Below are 13,533 nucleotides of genomic sequence, written 5' to 3' on the forward strand. Positions count from 1 at the left end.
AAATAACAAACACATATGACAATGTCGATCAAAAGCTGGTGACATGTTGAGGTGATTTGCCGAGAGGTTTAATCGTGGTTCTATATGAGTGAGATGAAAGTCTCCCGTAGATGTAACAACCCCCCCCCCCCCACGCAGACTAGATATATGTAGACATCAAAACAACATGGTACAACTATGATGTAAGTTTAGCTGACTTTGATCAACATGCATGGACTCTTTAAAACTGGTTATTGAAAAAAAATAAGCTAACGAAAAAAAAAATAAGCTAACGAACCTTTTTTTTTGGTGGTGGTGGTGGTGAACAGGAGGGGGGAGGGGGAGGGACCCCTACGACTTTTCTTTTGTGGGGTCAAATGTCATACTGGAGCTAGTCCCTTCTCGTTTTCCGCCTACAGTATATTTATATTTAGTACTCGCCATTGTGCAGTAGTAATATGGTTCTCGTACTCGGGATACGTGGACGTTTAGTACAATGCTAATGCAAGATTAACTGTACTCGGAATCTCATATAGCCTTGCACTCATACCAGGCGAATTTTACTTGTAATTTTACTCAACCTGTGTACTCATACTCATCCTGTTGCACTCATACTCATCCTGTTCTCTCATACTGTTGTTACCATCCTCAACTTGCTGTACCCATCATGTTATTATCATACTCATCCTGTTGTCTCATACTGTTATTATCATACTCATCCTGTTGTACCCATCCTGTTATTATCATACTCATCCTGTTGTCTCATACTGTTATTATCATACTCATCCTGTTGTACCCATCCTGTTATTATCATACTCATCCTGTTGTCTCATACTGTTATTATCATACTCATCCTGTTGTTACCATATAAACTCATCTTGTGTATTAATTCTCACCCTGTTGTTCTCATACTCATCCTGTTGTACTCATACTACAAGCCTATACCTAATGGTATAGAAATACCATATTATTACAGAACTCTATTCCAAAGCCTTGAAACATCATCAGCCGTTCCCTGATTGATTCTCCGGTGATAAAACAAGCTCTAATATTACTTAATATTTGCTACCCTACATTCCAACTTTTAACAAAGCGTATTTTGATTCGAACGTTTTCGTGTTTTGCATGAAAATCTGCCATCGATTACCTTTATTCATTGCAAAAATAAATAAAATAAACATCGCCAAGTTTGTTTCAGATCAAACATTTAAACCTGCACAAAGACCTGTGTTGGTGCGAAACTGCTCGTAACATTCCATCGTGTCATACATGTCCGAATATCAGACTACAGAGAGTGTTCAGTCTCTGCATTGATATCACGTCACCTTCGTTACATACCAGTATATTCAACATCCCAGCATGTGTACAAAATATCTTAATACGTATAATCTCACCCTGGAACTTATTTTATATTATACTCTCTAAATTCAGTTAAATGCATCAAATCTTGTTAATAATCCTTTGCTAGCAGGTGAATGAACAGTGTGACATACATGTCGTCATGAAGTATGTACCTGGGTGGAACGATCTTCACACGTACCCTCCAATATGCTAGACGGTCATATAATACAGTGTGACATACATGTCGTCATGAAGTATGTACCTGGGTTGAACGATCTTCACACGTGTCCTAATATGCTAGACGGTCAGATAATACAGTGTGACATACATGTCGTCATGAAGTATGTACCTGAGTGGAACGATCTTCACACGTACCCTCCAATATGCTAGACGGACAGATAATACAGTGTGACATACATGCCGTCATGAAGTATGTACCTGGGTGGAACGATCTTCACACGTACCCTCCAATATGCTAGACGGTCAGATAATACAGTGTGACATACATGTCGTCATGAAGTATGTACCTGGGTGGAACGATCTTCACACGTACCCTCCAATATGCTAGACGGTCAGATAATACAGTGTGACATACATGTCGTCATGAAGTATGTACCTGGGTGGAACGATCTTCACACGTACCCTCCAATATGCTAGACATTCAGATAGTACAGTGTGACATACATGTCGTCATGAAGTATGTACCTGAGTGGAACGATCTTCACACGTACCCTCCAATATGCTAGACGGACAGATAATATAGTGTGACATACATGCCGTCATGAAGTATGTACCTGGGTGGAACGATCTTCACACGTACCCTCCAATATGCTAGACGGTCAGATAATACAGTGTGACATACATGTCGTCATGAAGTATGTACCTGGGTTGAACGATTTTCACACGTGTCCTCCAATATGCTAGACGGTCAGATAATACAGTGTGACATACATGTCGTCATGAAGTATGTACCTGGGTTGAACGATCTTCACACGTACCCTCCAATATGCTAGACGGTCAGATAATACAGTGTGACATACATGTCGTCATGAAGTATGTACCTGGGTGGAACGATCTTCACACGTACCCTCCAATATGCTAGACATTCAGATAGTACAGTGTGACATACATGTCGTCATGAAGTATGTACATGGGTTGAACGATCTTCACACGTACCCTCCAATATGCTAGACAGTCAGATAATACAGTGTGACATACATGTCGTCATGAAGTATGTACCTGGGTGGAACGATCTTCACACGTACCCTCCAATATGCTAGACAGTCAGATAATACAGTGTGACATACATGTCGTCATGAAGTATGTACCTGGGTGTAACGATCTTCACACGTGTCCTCCAATATGCTAGACAGTCAGATAATACAGTGTGACATACATGTCGTCATGAAGTATGTACCTGGGTGGAACGGTCTTCACACGTACCCTTCAATATGCTAGACGGTCATATAATACAGTGTGACATACATGTCGTCATGAAGTATGTACCTGGGTGGAACGATTTTCACACGTGCCCTCAAAAATGCTAGACTGTCCGATAATGGTCAATCACATGACAACTGCAAGAGTTTTCCAACTCAAACCATCAAAACAATTCCCATCAGTGTGAAGTTAATAATCGCTTTCACGTAACACTGCTGAAAGCCTGGAAATATATTGCAAGGTCATACACTTATGGAATCACTTTTAAAATCTTAGCAGCAAGTTATATGCTTTCATTAGTTTGAAATTCATACATACTCATCACAAATTAAAACAGTTGGTTGAGCTTTTCGAACTTACCATTTATCGTCTACCAAATATGGGAGCTAGCACACAATAGAGGGAACGGGGGGGGGGGGGGATGCAAAGCATTGCAAAGCATCATAAGGTGGGATTTAACCCGGCGCCGCCTATACTGAGAAAACACTGTTATAACTCAAACAACTAGAGCAGCGGTGGATTGTCCTAATAGCATACCGCCATGGGCGCAGATCAGTCTTGGATAATGGTGGGGACGCGTGTCTGTTCTCTGATACTATCTAAGCAGAGCGCGACCACGGGTTCGCGCGTAGCGTACAAGAATTTGTTTGGCAAATATACCTCCCAGATCGCCGGAAATTACACTTCCCAGACCCAATGATGCTTCCAAACCTCCTTAAATTTTAGATCTCATGGCTTAGAAATTTAGTTTGGGGAAATACATGGGCGTCTGCAGAAGAAAAATCAGGGGACTAATAATCCAAGCAGACTTTCGTATGCGATGGGTCTGGGATCCTCTCCCAGAAAACAATTATAGACTGCCGCAAATGCGATTTTCGTCCAATATTTAACAACTGCGGATACATATAACAAAATGAGTACTGCTGCATCAGTGTCATTTGCACAATGCTGGATCGAACTGCGCCAAAGTTCAATACAGGTGAATTTGAAATGCAGCGTTTGGTCAAGACAAATTGGTGGGGACACGGTATATCATGTCCCTACCACTGAAAAAGTTGGTGGGGACGCGTCCTGCCGTCCCCACCAGGATCTGCGCCCATGCATACCGCCGACTCGGAAAGGCGAGCCACTGACTTCTGAGTGACCAATGTCGTCGCCGGGTTGAGGTGTTCAACCTCTCCTGATCATAAAGAGGTGCAAGTTTCTTGCAAAAATACCCAGCGACTTGGTAAAATGCCCCAGCGCTTTCGGTTGGATAAAATGAGTCGATAGCAATTGATGGACCAATCGTCACTACACTGATGAGTTAAACTGTAACTGTCGAGTAACAGCAAACGGTAATCAAGGGTCTCAGTGACGTCACAGTGTAGGTGTTTTTAGTTTAGTTTTCTCCTTTCTTTCATTTTCTTGTGTGATAAGCTAAGACCCTGCATGACAAGGTTTTGGTCTTACTAATCAAGGAGCTACCATTTCTAAGTAGGGAATGACAACTCTTCTAAAAGTCGATGTCCCCTAAATGTATTCCCTAGTGTATATACCATTGCAATAAGTGAGCATGAAAACTTCACGCTGACTTTTTAATTATAGCTTTTCGTCAAACGTGTAAGTATACTTAACATTCCAATGTGAGTTGTTTACATTATGGCGTATCGGTGGTGAATGTTTGCCGCCTTTTCGCTACCGTGTAGTAAATTTAATCAGATATCAGTATGTAAATTGGTATTGGTTATGAATAAATATTTCAACCAGAGAAGGCGCGTCCGGGGTGGAGTAACTGAGTGTACGTGTTCAACCACTCCCCCACCCAGTTCCCCACTGTATAGTAATATGATGAGTATGATGGCATTATCGTTTTAAAAAATATGTTTTGCACTTCGAGCTCTAGGATTTAGACGAGGCTGTGGAATGTGCAAACATATGGGTTGTATTGCATTATTAAATTTGTACAAGGCAAATTCAGTTCCCAGCAAAGTATTATAGACCTGTATAATAGTATGGTATGGTATGGCATGGTATGACATGGTATGGCATAGTATAGTATGGTATGACATGGTATGGTATTGTACGGCATAGTATGGTATGACATGGTATGGTATTGTACGGCATAGTATGGTATGGCATGGTATGGTGTGGTACGGCATAGTATGGTTTGGTATCGTATGGTGTGGTACGGCATAGTATGGTATGGCATGGTATGGTGCGGCATAGTATGGTTTGGTATCGTATGGTATGGTATGGCATAGTATGGTTTGGTATCGTATGGTGTGGTACGGCATAGTATGGTTTGGTATCGTATGGTATGGTATGGCATAGTATGGTTTGGTATCGTATGATATGGTATGGCATAGTATTGTATGGTATGGTATGGTATAGGTTAGTCTGTGGATGTTCCCCACCCTTAAATTGTCAATGTTACAACACCAATTCGGTATTGCTGGATACGGGTCTGTGTAAAATTAAATGTGGTGAGCTATGTAAACTAAGTCACAATACAAGTTTGACACCTCTCATGCATATTCAACAGTTGTCGTACATGTCAGTGAACATTACAATCAGATTGGGTGGTCAGTTGCCTATATAGCCTATATACATACAGCATTATCACAAAATACTTTGGGCGGGAAATGTTAAGTTTGCCAATATCAAGAGCTTCTTTAATTTGATGGTCTATTATTTGTAGTTGCCAACTCGCATCGCCCTCGCCTACTTTTTCCGTCTTGGCTTATTTCACCAAACGTCAACTAATTCAGCTTATAATTAATAATTCAATTCCATTATCGATATTTTTTATATATAAGTATCAGGGAAATTGTCCCAACTTAAGGACTTTTCGTAATATTTTGGAGGAAATTCAGTCAAACATGATAATTACCACTTTAATGGGATTTTATTATCAAAAGCATTTCTGTGTTGATTTCAATCAACACAGATAGGTCATTCAACCTTTGCACTAGAAATAAAACGTTTGCATAATTCATTTATTTCTTATTTCAGGTTGTAAATGATATGTAGGCTATGAAATAATAGGACTGCCAAAGTACATTACATCATCTCTCTAATTTCTGTCATATCTTTGATGATATTTGTCACTTGTGTAAATTCTTTTCGTGATTTGAAATCAAAGGTCTCCCTTTTATTCAAAACCTTGTGGGAGAGATATGATTATGTCCTCTTATCATGAGCGAAAGTCGATGGCCGAAGTGAACATAAGTTCAGGGAGATGTTATTACATTTCGCGCCAAATTTGTTTTTTTCTTTTGTGTTTAAAAAGCATCTGTTTAGTGGTAATCACATCCTGTCGTCTGATCATTTTGATATTAAAATTCCAGACACTCTCAAAGGGAAATAACCCACAAACAACAGAAAGAAATCCATTAGAATTAAATTTAATAACCTTTGACCAATAACCTACTTTATGTCTAGATTTTAACTCGAATATTGAATTACACACATGGAGCGGAAGAGAATTTCTGATAGCCTATATATGGCCTTATATATATATATATATATATATATATATATATATATATATATATATATATATATATATATATATATGGCCTTATATATATATATATATATATATATATATATATATATATATATATATATATATATATATATTTATACTGTAAAATAAGGCACAGTAAGTCTGAGAGTAACGCGTTAGAAACTTGGAAGTCGGAACGAAAGTAGACTCACGTTAAAGACCCCAAGTCAATTTATAATGGATTACAAAAGAAAATAAATAAGTAAATGAGACAAACTTTTTTTTTCATATTTAAACATTGAAATACACACACACAAAAAAGGGTAAAACTTTCATCTTCTATAATTGCACAGTATACGACATCATACATTATTCCTTAAATGACGTCCCCCTAATATAACTAAAGAACAAGCAAGATTTTTCAGGAAAAATGGTATGAAAAAAAGGTAAGAAACCGACAAAAAAACGATGATAATTGTTGTGAAGTGAGAATATGCTTACACAATTGAACGCAGCTGATGCAGATAACGATATATGTAGCCTATGTGATGAACGTTCAGGAGGGAACAAATTCGCAGCCCCCTTTCATGTTCATGTGCATGTTACAAGGTCAAATGCAATCTCCTGTATTAATCATACAGTACACAATTTCTTCTTTCTCATCCGTGTACAATATTCACATATTGTGTTTTCTTCTCACAGTTTACCACAGTTTTCATCTTCTTCTTCTACTAACTCCCCCCCCCCTTTTTTTTTACAAAATGCGGTCAGATCTAAATCAGATTATTTAAACGTTCGACGTATCAATAAGTTTCTCAATGGGGGTTGCTGAATATCTGAACAGATCTTAGATGTAATCTCATATCTGCTTTATTAATCCATGGTGAGTTGGATCCAACAGGTGCTCCCATGTGGTTATACTAGGTGAAGCAGAATACAACATTTCGGTCTAGTCAGGTTGAATATATATATGTATATTTAGCCTTATATATATATATATATATATATATATATATATATATATATATATATATATATATATATATATATATATATTTAATATAAGGCTAAATATACTACGTTTCCTAATATTATTAGCATGGATGTTTAAAATGCTCACATTAATTACCTAGGATTTGAGAATGGAAGAAAACAAGGGCAGAAATCTGCCCGAGGCAGGCAAACATATTGGTTGTCATATGTAAGATTTTACAACATTGTCGGTTGACTTTGTGAAGCATGAATACGTTAAAACGTGACCACCGTGAACTGGAATATGCATGTCGCCCTCATTTCAGGTTCAAACAATAATTAGCACGCACGCCTAGCTGGCGTGACTTATCATAGTTTAGGACATAGGCCAATTTCATAACATAAAACTAGTTTGTAAATATTACATCTGTCCTCAAAAATGTTTCGCTGTTATATTGTAATTTATAATTATAATCAACTGTTTTAATGTATTGTAATGTTACGTTTCCCACTATGTAAATGTATAAGAGCACAAATAAATAATAACGCTTTCAATTATTATTACAATGGATACCATTCTATAACGAATTTCTATCACAAGTAATGCTATTTCATTAACTGGATCATTAATGAAACAAAATTCATGAAAAATGTCAAAAATATATTTTTAAATTTATATTTCTAATACATTTTGTAGTTGTGATTAATATTAAAAGGCCTATACCTGAATTATGTCTTAGTGGCCAAACTTGAGAACCAACATGGAACCGTTGATTACTAAGTTGTCCATCAACCTTCATATTTGGGAAACAACCAACGGGATTGTCTTTGTTATACAACTTCAAGTTTTGGTTTAATATATATGATAGTTAGTCCGTTACCTGTCAATATATATGACATCAACATTTGACCGAGGAATTTGCATAATAAAACTTACTATTGTTAAGCGTATGGAGAAGGTGATGGATCTACTAACTTTGGCTTATTTAGTATACCCGACGAAAAAATACCATCCTCAGTCAAAAGCGTCTGTAGGCTCATAAGAATTGAGGCTGGCTATACCTCGTCCGAGTGTACAACAGGCATATAGGCACACAGACAAAACAATTGGGAGCAACACGTTCCCCCCCCCCCTCCAGAATTATGACTTTTATAGACAACATTACAACAAACTTGAAAAATTTCGTATCCCTTTTAAATCAGATTTTTATGGTGGGGGGGGGGGTTCAATAACATCGCCATAAAAGTCAACAATAAACAAAAAATATAAACAGCGAAACTAAAACAGATGCGTATCAACTTTTTTATTAGTCGTTCATTTTCGAACATTACTGCACACTTATAATTAATATTTATTGCGAGTGATCCGTGGTGATTTCTGGCATTTTATCTAGATAACAAATATTCGATTCTTTTCGTGGTTTGAAGGCCTGTTCTTCAAACAACAAATGATTTTCATAATACGACACGTATAGGTGCAAAAGTGACAATGAAACTAAACGTAGAGACCAACGTGAAAGATATTTACAACCAATTGAGCCATATGAAAACATGAGCTGTCTAAACATTGAGGGTAAGAGTTGTAAATTAGCTGAAAGTAAATATGCTATTAATCACTCCCTGGTCGAATTTTATGGTATTGAAAACAAACGGGTAACGTTTGCTATCGGTTAGTCAAAACTTTTCAAGAAAAGAAAAAAGTAATGTAAGCTTTACATATTTTTTTTTAGCAAACCATTTTCAATATATGGAATGTTATGGAGGACAAACCAAACCAATTACTCCATTCTGCAGTTTCGTAATTTGGGAATGACTGTAAATATTAGGAACATTTTTTGGTAGAGCAATTTAATTTGATGAAGACTTGTGTATCAACAGAGATATCAACAATAGTAAATATCCCACGAGTGGTTGCCACATGTGATGTAATGGGTCAAAGGTCAGTTTTTCCAGGTGTTTAGATGCTGCGGGGTCGTGCTGAGATTTAAATTGCAAGTTCAGCTTGCCTTGACTTTGTATTGAGACTGTGTAAAACCGTAATATATGGAAACCATATGTTGCGGTTGAATAACGTGTGTTTTGTTGTGCAATACACAGTTTGGTTAGGCCAACATGTATAACCTACATATAGTTTTTTTTATAACAAAGAGGAATGTAAAGGTTAATATTGAGTTGGCCTACAATTAATTGATCACGTGTTTAATTTTCCTTAGCAACCGATAACTCATTGAATCATTTGTTGGTATAGGACCTGTAGATATTTTCACTAGAATGCTCTTTATTAATTTGAATAACTCATTATTTCTAGTAAGATGGAATTATGAAATTGAGTAGTAATTACCAGAGTGAAAAACAATTAGTTCGTTTGTACCTATACATGGCCTGCAGTTAAATAGGTTTCAACAATAGGCGTAGGCCTATATACAGCTCTTCAACAATAGGCGTCGGCCTACAAACAGCTCTTCAACAATAGGCGTAGGCCTTCATATGTACAGCTCTTCAGCAATAGGCGTAGGCCTACATACACTATTCAGCAATATACGTAGGCCAACATACAGCTCTTCAGCTATAGACGTAGGCCTACATACAGCTCTTCAGCAAAAGGCGTAGGCCTATATACATACAGCTCTTCAGCAATAGGCGTAGGCCTACATACAACTCTTCAGCAATATACGTAGGCCTACATACAGCTCTACAGCTATAGGCGTATATTCCTACGCACAGCTCTTCAGCAATATGCGTTTCGTTTCGTTTATTCCAGTATAAATTGCATAAAATACAGTTCATAGTATAGGCCTACATACAGATCTTCATATTTCTAAGATAGGCAACATGTAGTTTTATTGTTGTCGTCGTCATTGTTATTGTTGTTTTGATGACAGTGCTTTAAGGTACTGATCATAACCTACATGCTACCTTGTGTGCATGCATAGGCCTAGGCCTATACAGAAACAATACGTGCTCCGTACGATATGACAGCTCACAATATACATACGCGGTTGCTTACGGTATGCTACTTGTTTCCTTACAGTGGTTTCTTTGGTATACTACTAACAAACTACCGACCTTATATACACGAAGTTAAACCGTACAACCTATCCAAAGCATGTACCTCTACCTTGTACTTTACACACTCTCTACACGATAGGCTACAGGTTTCTTATCAGAACCACTTGAAGAGATATCACTACCATAACCTAATTCAACATTCAATGTTAGGCCTTAAGGTTTCAGTTATGTTAGAGCATCAGTAATGTTCGCACATTATAACATGCAAAATTACATAGTTTAGTCGCTATGTTCGACTGCCTAGCCAGAACTACAGCTATGTCTGCCCCCGCATTTTCTCTGCGGGACATTAGTTTCGTAGGAGATTAGCTTACCCACACCAGACGCTTCTTATTTCAAGAAGCAGCAAAAATAGCTGATGTACCATACTGTCATGTGTTCTGTCTTTCCTGGGACGTTCCAGCTGACACTGCCGGGCTAAAGTAATCTAAAACTTCAATGTTAAGAAGGAATTTCTAACCGAAACGTGCAGGCTCTTAATTTCCTCACCTGGCAGATCAGCAAAAAATAAGACATTGTGTCATCAATATTCCGGTATTCAAAAGATATGATTGAAAACAACCACGTTTCTATTAAAATGTCTAGAATAGATAAACTTACATAAAAACTACTAAAATAACTGCCTCGCCAAAACCGGGGCACTATTCAGTTGGTTAGTATCGTTTCTCAACCCAAAGAAGAAAAACAAAATAATGGCCTTCCTTGACCTCTCACGGGAAGTGGCGTCAAGAGGCAAGTAAGGCCAGAGGATATAAATACATTAACGGGCCGGTGGGCCCGTTATTCTAGTATTCACGATATTCATGATATGATGAAAATGACCAAATATAATATTAAGCCGAAATATTTGCCATCGCATATTTTTCACGACATTCTTATTGTCCCTTAATTCCGGGGCTGTATTCCTCTAACGCTCTCGACAGGTCTATTCATCTGTAATGAACATTATTCAGAATGTGAATAATAATAACATTGGATTTTTATAATTCCGTTGCCTGGATATCCTTTCTAATTATAACTATTATTCGCATGCAAGAACGACAATATCATGGATGTTAGGGTCAATTGCATCAGAAATACACCCCCCCCCCACCCCACCCATATATATATATCGTTACTTTGCCTAAACGCCACAATGTGCATTTACGAGTATCTTCGTTCACTGTTGATCCATGCGAATACCAGAGGCTTAGAAGGATATATTATATCTGATGGGTGTGTTTGCGGAGGGGGGGGGGGGGTGTGGGGTGGTCGGGGGCGTGTTTGGTTGGAGTCCATGCGATCAACAAGGGAGGAACCTTCAGCAATTTAAGATATTTCTTACTCGATCGTAGCGGTTTCAATTAAATACATATGTAACAAAAACTCTTTTAAATTTCTTGGGAATTCACTTCTTTCTTTCACATGCCTTCATTCTATATTTATGTTTATGTTTCATCAAATTATTAGTGAGAGTGAGGGGTTAATTACTTATTATCCTCTTGCTATGGCCCCCTGCGCCCCTGTATTCATGGATACACGGTTCTTGATATTGTGTATAGACTATAGGCTACCATGTCATATAACAATTCATGCCATAACAACCGGATTATTCGCTGCCCTCTGTTTTATTATCGTTTCATTCTGTCACTCGTGTAATCGATATGCACAAACTGTCAGATTGATCGCGATACTTAGGAAATATATTTGCACGCTTCAAGTTAATTGTTTCATCGTAGGAAACAAACCATTACATGTGACGAAAGGTGCAGGGTAGAGTGACAAACTCATTGGTATTCGGAGTCAGCCTCCGATCGAAGCGAAGACAACAGTATGTGTAGAAGGGAGCGGGGAGGGTATAACGGTAAACAGTTAAAGCAGTGAGTCGGTGGCGAAACACCGCCCGCCATCAGGGGCGTATCCAGGGGGGGCGCAACAGGCGCGCGCCCCCCCCTATTGGCCGTCACCAAAAAAAAAAAAAGTTTAGCAAAAAAAAAAAAAAAAAAAAAAAAAAAATTGATGAGATGTCGGTGATCGCTCAACCCCCCCCCCCCTCCCGTATGCTTTATTTTTTGTTTGCCAAAAAAAGGTTCTGGCGAAGTTCGGCGGCATAATAGTTTTAGAAACATAGATGGTAATTGTGTTTGTATTATCACTATAAACACTAAATGACATGCCAGCCATACTAAATTGTGCATTTTGTGTCCATATTTACTGGAAATGTTGCTTATTATTAAGGTCGAAAAATGGATCACATATGGCCATGGGCGGCGATCCTGGGTGGAGGGGGGATATATCCCCCCATGAAAATGGGTGGAGGGGATGTAATGCACCATATCCCCCCCCCCACCAAATGCCAGGGATAAGAATATTTTCATGCCTACATTTATGCATCTTCGTTAATGTACGGCTCTTTTTTAGCTTCATTTCTCGCCTACCATAAACGCAGTGCGATCTTTTCAAATAAAGCGTCTTTATAAAGCAAAAATAGTTGACTGTAGGCTTCATTGGCCCTATAACAACAAAATGTATTATTGCGCCCACGGTATTGATATAATACATATATGCACCCTCATAGTATTCATATAGGCCCTATAGTAGGCCTACACACGTACATGTTCCCTCGAACAGCTGAGAATCTCATGTAACCAGGGTAATGCTTAATACACGTTTCACCTGGATGCCCTAGCAATCGGTACCTAGGAATGTAACTATGTGTAATTGTGTATTGCATGTGTATAGGCCTATAATAGACTGCATGAGGCCATTTTCTTCATCGAATAATATAACAGAGCTCTCGAACATTCTAACGTTGCGCCTGAAACAAGATTGACAGGGGCAATTTTCCCAAAATAACACCCGAAATTAAAAAAAAAAAGTATTTTGGATCCTGATTATGAGATATTTCGGACATGACATCCCTATTTTAAAGTTGGGTATATGCCGCTTGGAAACCTCGGGAAGTGCCGTTTCCGGCCATCTAGAGGGTTTGTTAATCCCAAAATTTTCTCGTACGCTTCGTGCCAATTCATGGTGGCGCTACGCTTAGATAGTCAACAAGGTCATATCCCCCCCCCCCACTCGGAAGTACGGATCGCCGCCCATGCATATGACACCATTTTGCATTTCAGCGCTTCTTTGAAAGCAAAAATTGTACACCCCTCCCCTTAGACCCATCCCCCGGGACGGCGATCATTCATGCCTGGCGCCCCCCCTATTGGAAAATCCTGGATACGCCCCTGGCCATGGTTAAATCAAACGAA

The 13,533-nt window shown here is 38.5% G+C and overlaps 1 protein-coding gene across 1 annotated transcript in view; it reads left to right on the top strand.

The window, feature by feature from the left end:
* LOC139973233 (uncharacterized) overlaps window positions 1–13,533 on the top strand; it is a 73,967-nt gene that overhangs the window by 15,377 nt on the left and 45,057 nt on the right. The gene's annotated exons all lie outside the window — the stretch shown is intronic.

This window comes from Apostichopus japonicus, chromosome 9, assembly GCF_037975245.1.
Source record: "Apostichopus japonicus isolate 1M-3 chromosome 9, ASM3797524v1, whole genome shotgun sequence".
Classification (NCBI taxonomy): domain Eukaryota; kingdom Metazoa; phylum Echinodermata; class Holothuroidea; order Aspidochirotida; family Stichopodidae; genus Apostichopus; species Apostichopus japonicus.